Consider the following 21,016-nt stretch of genomic DNA (forward strand, 5'->3'; position numbering starts at 1 on the left):
GCTGTCGTGATGTTGTGAGTAGATGTTCAGCTGTCTTGGTGATGTGAGTAGATATTCAGCTGTCTTGATGATGTGAGTAGATCTTCAGCTGTCTTGGTGATGTGAGTAGATATTCAGCTGTCTTGGTGGTGTGCGTAGATGCTCAGCTGTCGTGGTGTTGTGCGTAGATGCTCAGCTGTCTTGGTGGTGTGAGTAGATCTTCAGCTGTCGTGGTGTTGTGCGTAGATGCTCAGCTGTCGTGGTGTTGTGCGCAGGTCCGTAGCCAATATATACACCTGCCCGTGGGTCGAGGGCTCAGTAAACCACCGCCGTCTGACTGCTTCTAACGTCAATTAACTCCCCGTCCTCGCGCGCCCCACTGAGGTCTTGTATTCCCTCTCAGCTTGTAACATCTTCTTCATTGGTTGGTAATTATGGTTCACTCTCGTCTCTTTAGTACTCTGTTTGATTCATCACTGTTCTTATCCACTCTCCTCTCTTCTCTTCTACTCTGTAGTGACTTTTCTAATGCCCCAAAGTTCCAGTTAGAGTAACCTTGCATAAACATTTGAGTATTCATATTTACTAAAAATTCTGGTAGTCTTAATTGTAAACATTACATATTGTGTATACCAGTAAGGATATGATCAATGATTCTATCATGAATCTCCTCTGTGTGTCTTATGTTTCTCATTCGATAAGATTGATAAATTGACTCCAAATAGTTCATTTTACAATTATTATGGCCCTAAGCTAAGAGATGCCTTTCGTTGACCCTGAAAATATTTTTAAATGCAGAGCACAAGTGGATACAATTAGCTGCAGCAACTGCATATGTAAAGGAGAGTGAGGTGATGTTGTTCCATGTGTCAATAGGCCTTCTACAGTTTCCTTACTTCTTATTGTGTTACTTACTACTTATCTTATTACCTTCTTCTTATCTTGTATTCAAATATATATATATATATATATATATATATATATATATATATATATATATATATATATATATATATATTAGTATATTTAGGTAGCAGTCTTTCCTGTAGACATATATTATTAAATATGACCGAAAAAGTAAGATTAATAATTCTAACACGAATTTTCTCAATCTTTCGTACATTACGCTTCACTGTTGGAGGTAAATCAAAAATCACTTCTCCAAAATTCATTTTTATTTCTAGTCTGACGCGACACAGGCGCGTTTCGTAAAACTTATTACATTTTCAAAGACTTCACAAATACACAACTGATTAGAACTTGCGTTTCCCTGATTTTATATCTACATTTGAGTGAGGTGGGAAGGGTGATGTGGCATTACATTTGAGTGAGGTGGGAAGGGTGATGTGGCATTAACACAAGACAGAACACTAGGGGATATTAATAGGGTATTAAAAGTATCAACACAAGACAGAACAGAAACAATGGGTATTGAATAGAAGTGTTTGTAGAAAGCCTATTGGTCCATATTTCTTGATGCTTCTATATTGGAGCGGAGTCTTGAGGTGGGTAGAATATAGTTGTGCAATAATTGGCTGTTGATTGCTGGTGTTGACTTCTTGATGTGTAGTGCCTCGCAAACGTCAAGCCGCCTGCTATCGCTGTATCTATCGATGATTTCTGTGTTGTTTACTAGGATTTCTCTGGCGATGGTTTGGTTATGGGAAGAGATTATATGTTCCTTAATGGAGCCCTGTTGTTTATGCATCGTTAAACGCCTAGAAAGAGATGTTGTTGTCTTGCCTATATACTGGGTTTTTTGGAGCTTACAGTCCCCAAGTGGGCATTTGAAGGCATAGACGACGTTAGTCTCTTTTAAAGCGTTCTGTTTTGTGTCTGGAGAGTTTCTCATGAGTAGGCTTCTCATGAGTAACCACTTCTCTAAAATTCATTTTTATTTCTAGTCTGACGCGACACGGGCGCGTTTCGTAAAACTTATTACATTTTCAAAGACTTCACAAATACACAACTGATTAGAACGTATCTCTGATTTTATATCTACATTTGAGTGAGGTGGGAAGGGTGATGTGGCATTAACACAAGACAGAACAGGAGAGGATATTAATAGGGTATTAAAAGTATCAACACAAGACAGAACAGAAACAATGGGTATTGAATAGAAGTGTTTGTAGAAAGCCTATTGGTCCATATTTCTTGATGCTTCTATATTGGAGCGAACAAGCCTGAATGGTCCCCAGGACAATATGCAACTGAAAACTCACACCCCAGAAGTGACTCGAACCCATACTCCCAGGTGCAACGCAACTGGTATGTACAAGACGCCTTAATCCACTTGACCATCACTACCGGACAAAATGAGGTGATAGCCGAGGCTATTTGAACCACCCCACCGCCGGCACTCGGATAGTAATCTTGGCATAGCATTTTACCAAATCACCTCATTCTTTGGGGCACACGTGAGGAACACAAATGCGAACAAGCCTGAATGGTCCCCAGGACAATATGCAACTGAAAACTCACACCCCAGAAGTGACTCGAACCCATACTCCCAGGTGCAACGTACATCAACGTTCTTGTACATACCAGTTGCGTTGCACCTGGGAGTATGGGTTCGAGTCACTTCTGGGGTGTGAGTTTTCAGTTGCATATTGTCCTGGGGACCATTCAGGCTTGTTCGCATTTGTGTTCCTCACGTGTGCCCCAAAGAATGAGGTGATTTGGTAAAATGCTATGCCCAAGATTACTATCCGAGTGCCGGCGGTGGGGTGGTTCAAATAGCCTCGGCTATCACCTCATTTTGTCCGGTCGTGATGGTCAAGTGGATTAAGGCGTCTTGTACATACCAGTTGCGTTGCACCTGGGAGTATGGGTTCGAGTCACTTCTGGGGTGTGAGTTTTCAGTTGCATATTGTCCTGGGGACCATTCAGGCTTGTTCGCATTTGTGTTCCTCACGTGTGCCCCAAAGAATGAGGTGATTTGGTAAAATGCTATGCCCAAGATTACTATCCGAGTGCCGGCGGTGGGGTGGTTCAAATAGCCTCGGCTATCACCTCATTTTGTCCGGTAGTGATGGTCAAGTGGATTAAGGCGTCTTGTACATACCAGTTGCGTTGCACCTGGGAGTATGGGTTCGAGTCACTTCTGGGGTGTGAGTTTTCAGTTGCATATTGTCCTGGGGACCATTCAGGCTTGTTCGCATTTGTGTTCCTCACGTGTGCCCCAAAGAATGAGGTGATTTGGTAAAATGCTATGCCCAAGATTACTATCCGAGTGCCGGCGGTGGGGTGGTTCAAATAGCCTCGGCTATCACCTCATTTTGTCCGGTCGTGATGGTCAAGTGGATTAAGGCGTCTTGTACATACCAGTTGCGTTGCACCTGGGAGTATGGGTTCGAGTCACTTCTGGGGTGAGTTTTCAGTTGCATATTGTCCTGGGGACCATTCAGGCTTGTTCGCATTTGTGTTCCTCACGTGTGCCCCAAAGAATGAGGTGATTTGGTAAAATGCTATGCCCAAGATTACTATCCGAGTGCCGGCGGTGGGGTGGTTCAAATAGCCTCGGCTATCACCTCATTTTGTCCGGTCGTGATGGTCAAGTGGATTAAGGCGTCTTGTACATACCAGTTGCGTTGCACCTGGGAGTATGGGTTCGAGTCACTTCTGGGGTGTGAGTTTTCAGTTATATATATATATATATATATATATATATATATATATATATATATATATATATATATATATATATATATATATATATATATATATATATATATATATGTAAGGAGGAGGCAAGACACTGGCCTCATCCGTCAATAAAGCAATTAGGGATTTTCCGAGGGCTGACAACCTAGTCCGCCTCCCCAAACACACCAAACACCGCCGAGGCAGACCAAGTACGACAATCAGCGACAACAGAAATTTAGGTACCCAAGTCAGCAAGAAAATTGAAGAGGGCAATACAGTCGGGGCACTCAGGTTAATCACAAGTGAGGACAAAATTTTGCCCAGTGATGAAACCACAGCCCATGCACTGAGAGAAAAACACCCCGTCAGGGCCGTAGGTGGACCTCCCCCACAGGTCAGGCTCGCCCCTAATCAGGAACCTCTCGTCCTCCGGGAGTCAGAGGTTTATAAAGCTATCGTTTCATTTCCCCCGGGCTCCTCAGGAGGCTACACAGGGGTAAGACCTCAACATGTGAAGGAAATGGTGAACCCTGTTCTTGGCCCAGCTGCAGAAGCGCTCCTGACAGAAATCACAACGTTTGTCAACAACTGCCTCGCCGGGTTAATCCCTGATGAAATCAAACCATTCTTCTTTGGTGCATCCCTATGTGCCCTCAAAAAGAAGGGGGGAGGAATCAGACCCATTGCCGTTGGTAATACCCTTCGCCGCCTAGTTGCAAGGGCTGCTGTCAGAGGTATCCGAACGGAAGCAGCCACCATGCTGCAACCCAACCAGCTGGGGTTTGGAGTCCCCCAAGGCTGTGAAGCAGCGGCTCATGCTGCACGAGCCTACATTAGCTCTCTTACTGAAGACCAGGCAGTAGTAAAATTAGATTTTAAAAACGCTTTCAACTCGGTCAAAAGGGAAGCAATCCTCACTGCAGTCCAGGAACATTGCCCAAGCATTCTCCCGTTTGTGTCAGCAGGCTACAGCAAAGACTCAACCCTCCTGTTTGGCAAACATGAAGTCACCTCAGCAGTGGGAATTCAACAGGGTGACCCACTTGCACCGTTCCTCTTTTGCATAGCGGTTCGAGAAATTACAACCAGACTGTCCAGCGAGCTCAACATCTGGTTCCTGGATGATGGCACTCTGGCAGGCACACAAGATTCCCTGCTAGAAGACTTACAGCTGGTGAAGACACGGGGGGAGTCCATGGGTCTCGTTCTTAGCCCCTCCAAGTGCGAAATTATTGCATCTAGTGAAGTAATCATTAGAGCAGTGAAATCAGTTCTACCAGAAGCCTCAGTCGTTAAACCTACCGACAGCACACTACTCGGAGCACCTCTGGGCCACAATGCCATTGCTGCAGTCCTTGACGAAAAGTTTAGAGACCTAAAGAGGATGGAAGAGAGAATTGGGGACTTGGACTCCCACGATGCCCTCTACCTTCTCACAAAGTGCCTTACCCTGCCCAGGCTAACATACTTCTTAAGGTGTGCACCAACTTTTGGCAACCCACTTCTAAATCAATATGATGAGCTCCTCAGGTCAATATTCAGGAAGGCGCTCAACCTAGATTTAGATGACAGTCAGTGGGACCAAGCAACACTACCAGTGAGATTTGGAGGGATAGGCATACGAAAGGCAACTGAGGTAGCACTTCCAGCATTCTTATCCTCATGTACAGCAGCCAACGAATTGGTAGGGCAGATCCTACCAGAGCGTATGAGAGAGACAGCGGGAACTCATGATCAAACGTTCATCGAAGCAGCCAGACAATGGGACACCATTGCACACCCTCAACCCCGACCACAAGTCCCAAAAGACCACAAGCAGGCCCACTGGGATAGCCCCATAATGGAAAAGACTGTCACAGCAATGATTGACAACGCTGATGCTGAAAACAAAGCCCGCCTCCTAGCGGTAACAGCACCCCACGCCGGGGATTTTTTATTTGCTGTGCCCAATGCAGCCCTGGGAACTCGCCTCAGTCATGACGCTCTCCGCATTGGAGTTGCCCTTCGCCTTGCCGCCCCCATCCTCACCGAACATAGGTGCATCTGCGGAACTGCGATGGCAGACCAATATGGTCGTCATGGTCTGGTACGTCGTAAATCACAGGGTAAAATTGCAAGACATGAAGAAGTCAACGACATCATCAAGAGGAGCCTCGCCACAGCCCGCTGCCCGGCACAAAGAGAACCACACTTATCCAGACCTAACGACCCTCAGAAGCGCCCTGATGGGGTCACCTTGCTACCTTGGAAGGATGGTAAGCAAGTGGTATGGGACTACACGTGCGCTGCCACACTGGCCAGTACCTACCTCCACTACAGCACACGTGAAAGCGGTGGTGCTGCTTCTTTCAGGATATCGCAGAAAATTATTAAATACAGAGGTCTAGCACACTGCTACAGCTTTGTTCCGATCGGCTCGGAGACCCTCGGTTCGTGGGGAAAATGTGCATTGAAGTTCCTGAAGGAATTGGGGGACAAATTGATCAGCGCTACAAAAGACCAGAGAGCAAAAAGTTTCTTGTTCCAGCGCCTCAGTGTTGCGATTCAGAGGGGAAATGCCTGTTGCGTCTTGGGCACTAGTCCAACTTCAGAGGAATTCGAAGAAGTGTTTGACTTGCAACAATGATCGAACCCGTCTGTGACATTCATCAATGTTTCCCATTGTTGTGTTCTTCAAGAGATCCATAACCTTTAAGCACCTTTTTGCATTATTATTTTTGTATCAACCCATGTATATCTTGTAACCATCAAATGCATAATAAAGCACAAAAAATATTCAAGGAAGGGGGTGGTAGGAGAAAAGCACACAGAAACTGTATTGGAGGGGATCTAAACATTCCCTCTAATGCGTTATGCGTGGTTTCCTCCGAGGCTATGGGTCCCCCTTCTTCCAGCTAGAGGTGGTACTCCCTTCCTATATATATATATATATATATATATATATATATATATATATATATATATATATATATATATATATATATATATATATATATATATATATATGTATATATATATATATATATATATATATATATATATATATATATATATATATATATATATATATATATATATTTAAACCTAGAAGGGGTACCTCCTCTGGTGCAAATGTAGGGACCCATAGCCTCAGAGAAGAAAATAAAGAGTACTCAGAGAAGACCTTTTGGATCCTCACTGAACACTTTGATATTTTCTTCTCCTACCACCCCTATTCTTTTGTTAAGTGTGTATATTTATCTAACTTTATTTGAAAATGTCATTACACAAAAAAAGTTACAATATTGATTACATACAGGGTACAAGGCTGCTTGTCATAAGTTGAATAGCTCCTCCAGCTCCTCAGATGGCGGGCACGAACCATGGATGCAGTGAGCATTTCCTCTCTGGATTGCCACACTAAGGCGCTGAAAAAGAAAACTGGCAGCTCTGGGGTCTCTAGTTGTTTCGATTAGCTTAGACCCCAACTCCTTTAAAAAGCTAGCAGCACTTTTACCCCAGGCACCAAGCGTCTCTGAGGCAATGGGGACAAAATTGTAGTGGTGCTCAAGGTCTCTGTATTTACGTGACTTGGCCGCTTCCCGGTGATTGGCAGCTCCTCCTGCTTGTGTAGCACTGAAGTCAACATAGGTATTGGCTATATATATATATATATATATATATATATATATATATATATATATATATATATATATATATATATATATATATATATATATATATATATATACATATGTATATATTAATATATTTTGGTAGCAGTCTTTCCTGTAGACATATATTATTAAATATGAACGAAAAAGTAAGATTAGTAATTCTAACACGAATTTTCTCGATCTTTCTTATGTTTCTTTTTACTGTTGATGGTAATTCAAAAATCAATTCTCCAAAATATTTTGGATATATATATGTCGTACCTAGTAGCCAGAACGCTCTTCTCGGCCTACTATGCAAGGCCCGATTTGCCTAATACGCCAAGTTTTCCTGAATTAATATATTTTCTCTATTTTGTTTTCTTATGAAACGATAAAGCTACCCATTTCATTATGTATGAGGTCAATTTTTTTATATTGGAGTTAAAATTAACGTAGATATATGACCGAACCTAACCAACCCTATCTAACCTAACCTATCTTTATAGGTTACGTTAAGTTAGGTAGCCGAAAAAGTTAGGTTAGGTTAGGTAGGTTAAGTAGTCGAAAAACAATTAATTCATGAAAACTTTGCTTATTAGGCAAATCGGGCCTTGCATAGTAGGCTGAGAAGTGCGTTCTGGCTACTAGGTACGACATATATATATATATATATATATACATATAATGTCTCATTGAATATGACTGCATATTCTGTATTTACTATCTTCTGATTTAGGGCTTCTATCCCCCTAACTATTTTTTCTAGCATCAGGGCTTAGCTGAAAGAGGAGTTCTCCAAAACTCATGTTCGTTATTTTAAGGTAAAGAAAAAAGTGAATTACTATAGAATGTATTACACTTATTTATACAATTTGCACAACGTTTCGAACCTCCATGGTTCATTCTCAAGTGAAAAGAAATCACTGATCTCGTTAAATTTATACCAGTACGGGGTCAGGTAATAAAACAAGTAGAATAAAGGAAAAGTCAAGGGGATAAATGGGGGACGAAGCACATACAAAGATAAATCAGGTGTAATAGGCCTGTTATGTTGAGGCCTGCTCAACATAACAGGCCTATTACACCTTTGTATGTGCTTCGTCCCCTATTTATCCCCTTGACTTCTCCTTTATTCATGTAATTCAACTCATCTTCAGAAGTATATAAAATTCAAGACAGAGGAGATATATAGACCGGAAAAGAAAGGGTAACATGTGAATCGCTAAGAGACGCGTTTTGTTGACTCTTGGCAACATTATCAAAGGCAGAGTTCGAATAGTTACTTGTGATTGATTGATTTATGAAGATTAAGCCACCCAAGAGGTCGCACGGGCATGACGAACCCGTAGGTGGTAAATGTTTGAAGCGAATGTGATCTTTACTCGTGTAAGGATATGTGCTGAGCGCCCATTTACACTGCCAGTCCTTACTATGTAGCTCCTATGGTAGTTGCCATTTTCGCCAGCAGGGGGTGTGGGGGTGTCTACCTTCCCTGCTGTTCCTGGTGGTGGGGACGTGGCGTGTTTTGCGATGGGCGGCCCTATTCCAGCTGTCGTGTGGCTAAACTCCATAGGATTGGAGTTTACTTGCCGTGCTGGTTACCCGTTGGTGGACTTAGTCTTGAGTGACATGCTTCGCGTCCCGGTACAGGATGTGTATGGTGTAGAGCTGGTAATTGCTCGCCGTGTCGTCATTAAGTTTGTCGGGGAGGCGGTGTACCGTGTGTTTCTCCGGAAGTACGAGGGACGTACTTTGCAGCTGCAGGACGGCGCAGGGTCTGTGACTATTTCATACCGTAGTGGAGATGTAACTTATGTCAGTGTACATGGCGCCCCCATGGAGTTTCCTGAGGTTCTCCTGCGGCGATTCTTCCAGAGGTACGGCTCCGTCGTCAGTGTGCGGATGAACTCGCTATCGTCTGTCACATATTCCGGGGTGAAGACCAACATTCGGACCCTCGGGATGCGGCTGAGGTCGGACATTCCGTCCTTTATCCGGCTGTTGGGGTACTACGTGCGGGTGTTCTATGCCCGGCAACCCCACACTTGCTTCCGGTGTGGCTTGTTGGGGCATCAGGCTGCCGGGTGTACTGCTGATCCGGTTGCTCCTGTGAACTTGTTCTGTGAGGAGGATTTCCCGCCACTCCCTCTGGAGGAGGACTCCGGGGGTGAGGAGGTGCGCGTCCTGTTCGCTGCTGATGATCCCCCAGCGTCACCCGACTTTCCCCCGGTTGTCGCAGACCCTCCTCCGGGTGTTGCGGTGCCGTCGGATGTTCCTCCTGACCATGTTTCTGGCCCTGCCATTCCCGTGGACCTTCCTGGTGATCCCTGTGGAGCGTCGCCGTCTGCTTCCTCGTCTTCGGCTGTGGAACCTGGCCCTGCGTCCTCCCCTCGGGTCCCTCCTGTGCTGGGTGCTGGAGTGGCTGCGGAGCCTCCTACTGTGTGTGGTCCGGTTCCCCCTGTGGTAGAGGCTGCTGCCGTTCTGCGTCGGGCCTCGATTCGTCCGGCTGGTGGTGCCCGTGTTTCTGGGTCTGCTTCCGGCTCTGACGATCTTCGGCCGGAGCCCAAACGTTCTAGGCATTCGTCGTCCGCCTGGGCCGTTGTTGGGGATTTTAGTGACTGTGGATCCTCGGATGTGGACGGTGTGGGTCCGAATGCGCAGTTGGATCCACGGTTAGTGGAGGTGAAGGTCCATGTGCCTGCTGGTGACGGTGGCTGTGTCGCACGTGCGCCTTCTGCTCCTCCACCGGAAGGCTCTCCGTGGTGGGGGAGGGGGTGGTGGCTTCCGATGCCAGGGATGGTGGGGATGCTGGTGCTGGGCGTAGCCTGGTGGTGACTTTGCGGAAGGATCCACGCCGATCGGATTCCCGGCTGTCGTCCGACGGTGTGCCCTTAGCTTCTGATGCCCCTGTGGTGATGCCCTCTGTGCGGGTCTGGGCTCGGAGGCTGTGCATTGGGCACCTGGGAGACGTGTTGCCGGAGTCTGCGTTGCCGGAGTCTGCGTTGCCGCAGAGTCACTGGAGGAGGATTGCTGCGTTACCATTGTACGAGGAGCCGCAGAACTTTAGTGACGAGCCTGTCTTCGTGTGGGAGCGTGTGCCAATCACTCGCCTCCGGCGTAATACCATTTGGATCCCCTGTTTGCGGATATTTGTTGCCGGGGTTCCGGATAAGATGGCGTCCCCGGTGGATGGTCTCGACCCTTGGCGGTGGTTGCTCTGGGAGGCGTTTCATGTCCGGTTCCCTAGGAGTTTATTTCCGGACAAGTATGTCTCCTGACTTCTGTGTTTACTCTTGTCCTGTGTGCCCTTATGGCTGCTTGTTTGCCCTTGTGTAGTTTGTGCCCGTGCCTCCCCTTATTTTGGGGGGGGGGGATTGTAGCAGGTAGTTTGGTGTGAGTTTTTCTTCGTGTATTCATTTATTGTGTTATTTCTTTGCCCTATGTGTTATATTCATGCTTAAAGTGTTGTGTTTGTTTGTTATATATTGTGATTGTGTATTTACATGTTGTTCATAATGTTGTGCGTTGTTGTCGGTCCTTCCGGCCGGTGTGATTGTCTTGTTTTTGTTTTTTCTTGCTAAATGCTTAATACTGTTACTATGTGTTATTGTTTTCTTTGCCGTGCTTGCATGTTTGTACATTATTTACTGTTTTGTCTTGATGTGTGTATCTCATGTCTCCTTTGTTACCTTCTCCGGTTTTGTTAATTGTTGTGCTGGGCTGTCGGTCCTTCTGGCCGGCGGTTTTTTGTTTGTTGCGTCCTGTTTCATTTATTGTTTTATTGTATTTATTGTTTTTCCCTTGCATGCTTGCATGTAAAAATAAAAAAATAAAAATGTAGCTCCTATCGTGAGGGAGAGGGAGGATACTGCTTAACCGTATTTATGAGGGTGTCCAGCTGTTCGATACCTTCTTTAATTAGAAGAGTGGCTGTGTTGAAGTTAATAGTTGATTGATGATTGATGAAGACTATGGCACCCAAGAGGTGGCACGGCAAGAATAACCCGTAAACTTATTAGTTTTTTGCTGCCGGGGATGAGGTAAAGGTGAAGCACCTTATTTAAAGGCTAATAAGCACATCGCAGCTCAACGGGCTATTCAACCCCGTGCCACCTCTTGTGGTGGCCTAATCTTCAAAAACAACATCGCAGCTTACCATTCTCCTGTGTTTACACGGTGGTTGGGGCAGAATATTGCATGTTTCTTCTGGTTGTCCAATGTCAAATCTTCTATTGTCAGTGTATGTGTTGATTAAACGCTTTATAAACGACTTGCATCAAACGACGTTTGACTATTTCTCGAACAGTGCTTCGCCGACGACCTCTGTTCATATCACAACTCTGTAAACTAGCCCGTCCTTCAAATAAAAACCCAAAAGTGATTCCATGCACCCGCCAAACCGCCTGTTTATGAATGAAAAACGGTTTACACACGACTAACAACTGATTTCGTTCGAACACTTTCGGAACAAGTGCTTCACTTGTGACGAATTTTGTTCGAACCACAATGCTGTAAATGCTTCACCCACAAATTCAAATAATCGCCAACAGAATCTAAACACCTAATCTAACCTAACCTATGCCTATATATGCACAATATACTAATATATTATAATATTAATTTATATATGAGAAAATTTCCGTTTTGAATGAACAGCATGTAAAAAATTATGAATGTGTCTGTGGGGTCGACCACTGGATGTAATGGAGTTGAGTCGAGGACGAGTTGCTGTATAAGCTTCACCCACGTACATCAAATACAAATAATAACCTGGGGCCAGATTCACGAAAGCACTTACGCAAGCACTTACGAATGTGTACATCTTTCCTCAATTTTTGACGGCTTTTGTTACATTTATTAAACAGTTTACAAGCATGAAAATAACTTCCCATTCAACTGTTGTTATTGATATAAACAGCCTCCTGGTGCTTCGGAGATCATTAACTGTTTAATAATTGGAAACAAAGCCGCCAAAGATTGAGAAAAGATGTACAGGTTCGTTGTCGGAAAACCCGACACCATTTACTAATATTAATACAATATGCAGATAATATTGCTGCTGCCGTTGTATACACAAGTTAACCCATAGAAAATGTAGCTTGTAGTGGAATTTTCCGTCAATAGAAAACGGGATATTATTGCCGCATAATGCTATAAATTCACCAGCTATTCTGTTTGGAATTATTCTTAAATACATTAGTCTTTGGACTTTTAATATCATAAGAACATCTCATTTGAGTTAACTTAATTATCAGTATCAAAATAAAGTAAATGTGAAGTTTCTATCACTTACTGACATCTAGACAAAGTGAGCCAGGAGCATCAATGGTGAAGGTCAGCCGTTGTTAAGACCAGAGGCGCTGGGGAGCAAATTCAGCTCCTATAATTTCTCTTGGACGAATTGTTATGGAGATCAAATTAGTGTTCTACCATCATAAACACGCTGTCAACAACCACAAGGGAAGTGTCTTTCCGAAATCTTATCTAAGTCATTATTGGCCAGTAATGTTAGGTAGACATGATTAATTCCGGTTAGGACGCGAACGAGGCTCTAAATACAGGTAATTAAGCCTTGGTCTTTATCTTATTTAATATACAGTGTTTTTTGTGATATAGCTGTCATATATTAGGATTTCGGCTTTACAGCTAGCGCCCTTTGACGGGAACAAGAAGAGGAAGCAAGAATTAATCTTGGTACATCAGTTACTATGGATGATGGAAGCTAGCCTCTCACGAGGATAATTTGGTGTCTACCTCCTAGTTATACATGGTGGACTAAGCCTGCTGTAGAATAAGAAGGCACCTACTCAATTTATATACTAATATATGTAGTTTAATACTGTAGTTTGATTGGCTGCATATATATAAATTTAATATAATCCCCCCCCCCTAATGTGTAAGGATCGATTTGTGAGATTATTCCAGAAATACTGTCCACTAAACATCATACAAATTGCAATCGAAATATATAAATTACCGTAATATAAATTCTATATAAATTCATATAAATTAAATAAATATAAATCTCATCCCCAGTCCTCTTACAAATTACGTCTGAATTTGGTCATTTGCCTGTATGGCCGAAAATGGACGTAATTTGAAAATGAAAAATAATAGAAAATAAATTTTGGCTTCTTTTTTCAAAACAGTAAGTTAAGGGTTCTAGGATAGGTTAGGAGGGCAGGAACTTTTCCTAAAGTTTCAAAACGTCATGAAAAACGTTAATTGAATGTTTTCTCTCCTAACCGAGTAAACCAGAGGACTCAAACAGAAAACGGGACGGTACATCACTTTTGTGAGCCGGTTTCATTTCAAATTACGTTCATTTTTGGCCATAGCGCACATACAACCAAAAAGCGACGTTATTTTTAAGAGGACAGGTTGAATAATTGCCAACAGAGCATAAACACCTGACCTAACCTACTTCTAACTATATGTAAAACTTTAATTTATATTAATAGTAATTTATATGTAAGAACAAACTTATGTTAAATGCACAATACGTAAAGATTTATGAACGCGTCTTGGGGGACGGGTGCTGCTGTATGAAGCCTGGCCTGAGGACAGTTTTGGGGGACGGGTGCTGCTGTATGAAGCCTGGCCTGAGGACAGTCTTGGGGGACGGGTGCTGCTGTATGAAGCCTGGCCTGAGGACAGTCTTAGGGGACGGGTGCTGCTGTATGAAGCCTGGCCTGAGGACAGTCTTGGGGGACGGGTGCTGCTGTATGAAGCCTGGCCTGAGGACAGTCTTGGGGGACGGGTGCTGCTGTATGAAGCCTGGCCTGAGGACAGTCTTAGGGGACGGGTGCTGCTGTATGAAGCCTGGCCTGAGGACAGTCTTGGGGGACGGGTGCTGCTGTATGAAGCCTGGCCTGAGGACAGTCTTAGGGGACGGGTGCTGCTGTATGAAGCCTGGCCTGAGGACAGTCTTGGGGGACGGGTGCTGCTGTATGAAGCCTGGCCTGAGGACAGTCTTAGGGGACGGGTGCTGCTGTATGAAGCCTGGCCTGAGGACAGTCTTAGGGGACGGGTGCTGCTGTATGAAGCCTGGCCTGAGGACAGTCTTGGGGGACGGGTGCTGCTGTATGAAGCCTGGCCTGAGGACAGTCTTAGGGGACGGGTGCTGCTGTATGAAGCCTGGCCTGAGGACAGTCTTAGGGGACGGGTGCTGCTGTATGAAGCCTGGCCTGAGGACAGTCTTAGGGGACGGGTGCTGCTGTATGAAGCCTGGCCTGAGGACAGTCTTAGGGGACGGGTGCTGCTGTATGAAGCCTGGCCTGAGGACAGTCTTAGGGGACGGGTGCTGCTGAATGAAGCCTGGCCTGAGGACAGTCTTGGGGGACGGGTGCTGCTGAATGAAGCCTGGCCTGAGGACAGTCTTGGGGGACGGGTGCTGCTGTATGAAGCCTGGCCTGAGGACAGTCTTGGGGGACGGGTGCTGCTGTATGAAGCCTGGCCTGAGGACAGTCTTGGGGGACGGGTGATGCTGTATGAAGCCTGGCCTGAGGACAGTCTTGGGGGACGGGTGCTGCTGTATGAAGCCTGGCCTGAGGACAGTCTTGGGGGACGGGTGCTGCTGTATGAAGCCTGGCCTGAGGACAGTCTTGGGGGACGGGTGCTGCTGAATGAAGCCTGGCCTGAGGACAGTCTTGGGGGACGGGTGCTGCTGAATGAAGCCTGGCCTGAGGACAGTCTTGGGGGACGGGTGCTGCTGAATGAAGCCTGGCCTGAGGACAGTCTTGGTGGACGGGTGCTGCTGAATGAAGCCTGGCCTGAGGACAGTCTTGGGGGACGGGTGCTGCTGAATGAAGCCTGGCCTGAGGACAGTCTTGGGGGACGGGTGCTGCTGTATGAAGCCTGGCCTGAGGACAGTCTTGGGGGACGGGTGCTGCTGAATGAAGCCTGGCCTGAGGACAGTCCACTGGGAGGAATGAACAGTGCCTGAAGACGGGTTGCCAGCGGACTGCGAATACAAACAAAGTATCCACCAACCCTCTTACCCTAACATACGCTTAACTTTGCACAAAATTATCCTCTATAATTCACATTTATTTGATAAAATACCGGTTTTGACTGCCCTCTACCTTACAACTGTTGACGGCATTTTTTGGGGTCAACCGCCGCATCGACGAGCGTAGTTTGAGGACGAGTCGAAAAATCAGTTTCAATCGCTATATAATTATACTGGGTATTAATAAAGACCATTCTGGAATCTGATTCGGGGGCGTTTCCTTCTAGTATTTTATTTTAATAAATTCAAATTCATATACCCTCTGGTAGCAGTAATATAATCTTGTGCACAGAATCATGAAGAAACGGCGAGTGATGAGAACTTGCGTGGCTGATCGCGTGGGGTTCGTGAGGCTGTGGGTGAGCGGGAGGACGACCCAGGACATAGCGCGAAACACAGGCCACAGCCTCAGGACGGTCGGCAGGTGGATAAGCAGGTGGCAGCTGGAAGGCAACGTCAACTCCAGAACACGCAGTGGCAGGCCCCGTAGACCTGCACCTGCCACGATACACGCGCCGGATGAAGAGGTCAACGTGTCTCCACAGCACTTCTCTCTTCAAAGCACCTTCGTCAACCAAACACTTGGGGGCTACTACTACTGCCCAACTTACTGTCATGGCTACTCGAAAAACTGGGCCAAACAAGCTGAGAGCATTTGGTCACCACATGAAAAATACCTTTTACCGTCAATATACGGAGAATGTTCAACTCCCGACAAAATAATATACTGACTCCAAACTGGGTTAAATTTATTGATGGTAAATTGTTATAAATATTACGTTTAAATTTGTTAGCGAGATATATCAAGGAATTTCTAAATTTTTCTGTGTAATACTGGCTGCACAGAGAATCCTCCGCCTCTCAAGTATGTCGGCATTTAAATCAAAATTCATCGTTCAAATGTTGTTTAGTTGTGATGTAATTTAATATGAATGTCAAATGTAAACAAATTCGCAACAAAATATGAGATGAACCTCAAATAGAACTCATGTTAAACTTAAGAAGATTTCCCCTGTGTTATGATTGGTAACGGGGAACTACCTGTGTTGTGATTGGTAACGGGGAACTACCTGTGTTGTGATTGGTAACGGGGAACTACCTGTGTTATGATTGGTAACGGGGAACTACCTGTGTTGTGATTGGTAACGGGGAACTACCTGTGTTGTGATTGGTAACGGGGAACTTCCTGTGTTGTGATTGGTAACGGGAACTTCCTGTGATGTGATTGGTAACGGGGAACTTCCTGTGTTGTGATTGGTAACGGGGAACTTTCTGTGTTGTGATTGGTAACGGGGAACTTTCTGTGTTATGACTGGTAACGGGGTACTTCCTGTTTTGTGACTGACAACGTATAACTTGTGAATACGAGAACAAATAAAAAACATCAACAATTAGTCTTGCTTTACTGACATCCTGATATATTCATTCCATGCAATAGTGCATGATAATATACAATCATGCATATTAATATGCAATCTTGCATTATATTATAGTCATGCACGTTAATATGCAATCTTGTATTTTAATATACAATCGTGCATGATAGTATAAAATATTCCATTATAATATACAATTTTGCATGTTAATATACAATCTTGCATGATAATATGCAAGTGTTCGTGATAATATACAATATTGCATGATACTCTTGCAATATTTCATTATAATACTATCTCGCAATATAATATACAATCTTGCAATATAATATACAATATTGCATGATAATATACAAGCATGCATAATAATATTCAATCGTTCACGATAATATACAATCGTTCATGACAATCGTGAATGATAATACACAATTGTTCGTGATAATCTTACAATCATGCATGATATCCTAAAATCGTGCATGATAAAACACAATTTTGCATGATAATATACAATCTTGAATGATAATATATAATTGTCGATGATGATCTACACTCGTGCATGACTATATACAATCGTACATTATAATACTTTATCGTGTATGATAATACACAATCGTGCACGATTGTATACACGTTCGTGCACGATTATACACAATCGTGCATGATAATACAGTTGTACATTATAATACATTATCGTGCAAGGTGATTGCCATGCCCACATGCTCCATAGCATCGCTGGTAATAATAAAATGGTCAAAAAGTACATAAGACTACCAGGCTTTCATATTATGTCTAGGGGAAAGACAAAATAAATAAAGACAACCAGTTTACTGGGGCATATAACATGGGACACCGGAAATAAGCAAATGAACAAAAACTAAGTTCTCTACAACTCCTATTATTTCACCTTTAACAATCTTTACTCCAACTCTTGGGAATCATTATCATCATGCACTGTACTGCACACCCTCTCTGAACTAGCTGTCATTAGGCTCTATCCTAGTGCAGTGGTACACTAGCTCTGGCATGCTTATCAACAACAATACAGGATTGTGGTGTCACAAAATATCACTAAAGGGGTGAGGAAGCCATATCATCCAGTCACTTAATATCCCGAGGTCCACCACATACATTATAAGAGAAATACCACCTACCACCTGTCAAAAATGTTGAACATCGGTAGAACTGATCCAGTATACATGCATACATGTACCTTCTATATGTTACAAGCCATTAAACCAAGAAAATGACACACAAATGAGAGCCGAAAGCAGCACGGCCTATCATTCTGAAAGTCAGCCCAGCAATGACGGGCGGGGGAAGAGGCGGGGGGGGGGCGAGAGTCGCACTTGAACCAACACTGCAAAGTACCCGTCACTTCTCTTTCAACTCTCTCAAACTCAGAACATGACATTTGCAAGCTATAAGTCCTTAAACATATATATCAATAACAGAGTATTGAGCAGTACATTTCCCAAGAAAGTATTAAGGCATTCTGCCACTCTCAAGAGACTATATCTTTGTATACAAAATAATCAAAAAAGGAATTCATATATACGAAACATGGCATCAGTGACCTGACCGGTTCACAAGGGGAGGAAAGGAGGGGAGGGGGGTTGAAGGGAGAACTTTAGAACGTACTGGTCAAGCTCTAATACATCATTATACCTTAAGACAAGTATAATATACACAACCTAAGGAACAATATTCTGCCTAGTACATATTCTCACAATACAAGTTTGTTAAGTAGTAAGTAAAATGAGTGCGAATTAATTAGAGGCTATTGCATTTGATAGCAGAAAAATGTATATGTCGTAATAATGCATACGTATACTGGCATAACACATCAGATATATAAATGTATACATAGTACATGACAATACATAAAGTATGTTATATACAGTAATGCATAGAATTCAACAATAGATACATAAACATATTTCATAAAACATTATATTAGGTTATTCTGTCTTATTTTATATTACGGTATGATCACATCATACATCAATCATACTTGGTGTATGTGGGGTCATAACAATAATACACTAGCATGCATTATCATAAACAATCGTGCATGATAATACACAATAGTGCATGATAATGTGCAATATAATTTCACATATATACCTAAATTTGCTTGAGAATCGTCATCTATCTAGTGGCCTCGACGCGGACAGAAAGCCGGCTATTTGGCAAAGGTCTGCTTATTTTTCCTGAGGATTTCGGATTTAGATTTCGAATTGCAGGATTTTCTTATCATTTACAGCTTCGGCAGGAAGGCGGGTCCATGGGTTGATAACTTTCTGGGATGGAAAAGCATCGTCTGTGTTCTGTTCTACTTTGTGATTTGATCTTGAAGCCGTTGTTAACATTATCAACGTGGATAATTTTTCCATTCTTCTTCTTTAGTATGCACCCAATACCCATCCCGTGGGTGGTGGTGGAAAGGGTTACAGAGGCACATAATTGGTTCAGGAACTGAACCCCATAGTTCGTTTAGCTAAGCAAGTAACAATCTTTAAAAACTTGTTATACAATTGTTACTGTTACATACACAGGTGTATGTAACAGTAACATATGAGTAACAGTAAAGATATGAGTTTTCAGTTGCATATAGTCCTGGGGACCATTCAGGCTTGTTCGCATATAATATATATATAAATTATATATATATATATATATATATATATATATATATATATATATATATATATATATACTATATATATATATATATATATATATATATATATATATATATATATATATATATATATTATATATGTATATATATGCGAACAAGCCTGAATGGTCCCCAGGACTATATGCGAATGAAAACTCACACCCCAGAAGTGACTCGAACCCATACTCCCAGGAGCAACGCAACTGGTAACTACAGGGCGCCTTAATCCACTTGACCATCACGGCCGTCAAATGGTCGAAATGGACGGCCGTGATGGTCAAGTGGATTAAGGCGCCCTGTAGTTACCAGTTGCGTTGCTCCTGGGTGTATGGGTTCGAGTCACTTCTGGGGTGTGAGTTTTCATTCGCATATAGTCCTGGGGACCATTCAGGCTTGTTCGCATATATATACATATATATATATATATATATATATATATATATATATATATATATATATATATATAATATATATATATATATATATATATATATATATATATATTATGACAAGAAATATGGATGTTAGTGCAGTCTCTCTAGGGCAGATGGTATGCCTGTCACATAAAACAAACAAAATGCAAGAAAAAGTTAGACTGCAAGTTGAATCTTCACGTTGAGGTAACTGTAGGATAAGACAGAAGAAAAATTTAAAATACTTTACTTAAGAAACATTACTTTAAACAATTTACAAAACAAAAAATAATATCCAGGCTTGACTCTATACAACGTCTGCAAAACAAACAAAATGAAAACAATCAAATTTACGTTACGTTAATGTGCAAATAAAATATGGTGCTAGAATACTGTAAGCTAGTCTGCATAAACCCGTTACCACACCGAGATATGCCAACAGATCTTTGCAGTAGAGCACTCAGGAGTAATCTGATTCGTTGTGGGCCAGGTAGCCTCTATATATAGGAGAAACGGCTGTCCAGGTAGCGCTGAGTGTCATGGATAACTATGAGCCGCCTCACTAACTGCTTGTTTCTGCCTGTGATGTGAGCTCCCAGCGTGAGGTGGGGTGATGGGTGTTGGAGTGGAGGGGGACTGGTGGTACACTGTCTGAAAAGTTGTTGTCATCATTGCTGCTGTAAATTCTTGAATTTATAGGTATAGTATGATAGAATAGGCGATGATGGAGCAGGCCGAATCTCTTCCTAGAGAGAGATTATGTGACAAAATATATAGGGTTCGAATCTCTCTGGGGTGTGGAGTTTTCGGTTGCATATATGTTTGGGGATATATAACATTCAAGCTTTTTCGCATTTGTGTTGTTCACGTGGCCCCACAGAGTGAGTTGATTCGATGAAATATCTATGCCCAAGCTTTCCACCAAGTGCTGTCGGGATGTTGGGGAAATAGCCTTGGCTACCAACGACTTTTATACAGTCACAGTTGGTCGAGTGGTTAAAGAACCGGGTATGTCATGGTGCATTGAGCACCTGGCAGTCTGGGTTTGAATCTCTCTGGCGTGTGGAGTTTTAAGTTGCATATATGCTTGGGAACCATTCAAGCTTGTTCGCATTTGTGTTGTTCACGTGGCCCCACAGAGTGAGATGATTTTACGAAATATCTATGCCCAAGCTTATCACCAAGTGCTGTCGGGATGTTGGGGAAATAGCCTCGGCTACCAATGTCTTTTTGAACAGTCACTGTTGGTCGAGTAGTTAAAGAACTGGGTACGCCAT

The 21,016-nt window shown here is 43.2% G+C and overlaps 1 protein-coding gene across 3 annotated transcripts in view; it reads left to right on the top strand.

Moving 5' to 3' along the window:
* The first annotated feature begins 315 nt into the window (after window positions 1-315).
* LOC123771516 (probable glutamate receptor) overlaps window positions 316-21,016 on the top strand; it is a 135,719-nt gene continuing 115,018 nt past the window's right edge. For all 3 annotated transcript variants that reach the window (XM_069313813.1, XM_069313815.1, XM_069313816.1), the window contains exon 1: window positions 316-403. The gene's annotated coding sequence lies outside the window, so the exon portion shown is untranslated. The remainder of the gene's footprint in view (window positions 404-21,016) is intronic.

The sequence above is a fragment of the Procambarus clarkii genome, chromosome 76 (assembly GCF_040958095.1).
Source record: "Procambarus clarkii isolate CNS0578487 chromosome 76, FALCON_Pclarkii_2.0, whole genome shotgun sequence".
In the NCBI taxonomy this organism is placed as follows: Eukaryota; Metazoa; Arthropoda; class Malacostraca; order Decapoda; family Cambaridae; genus Procambarus; species Procambarus clarkii.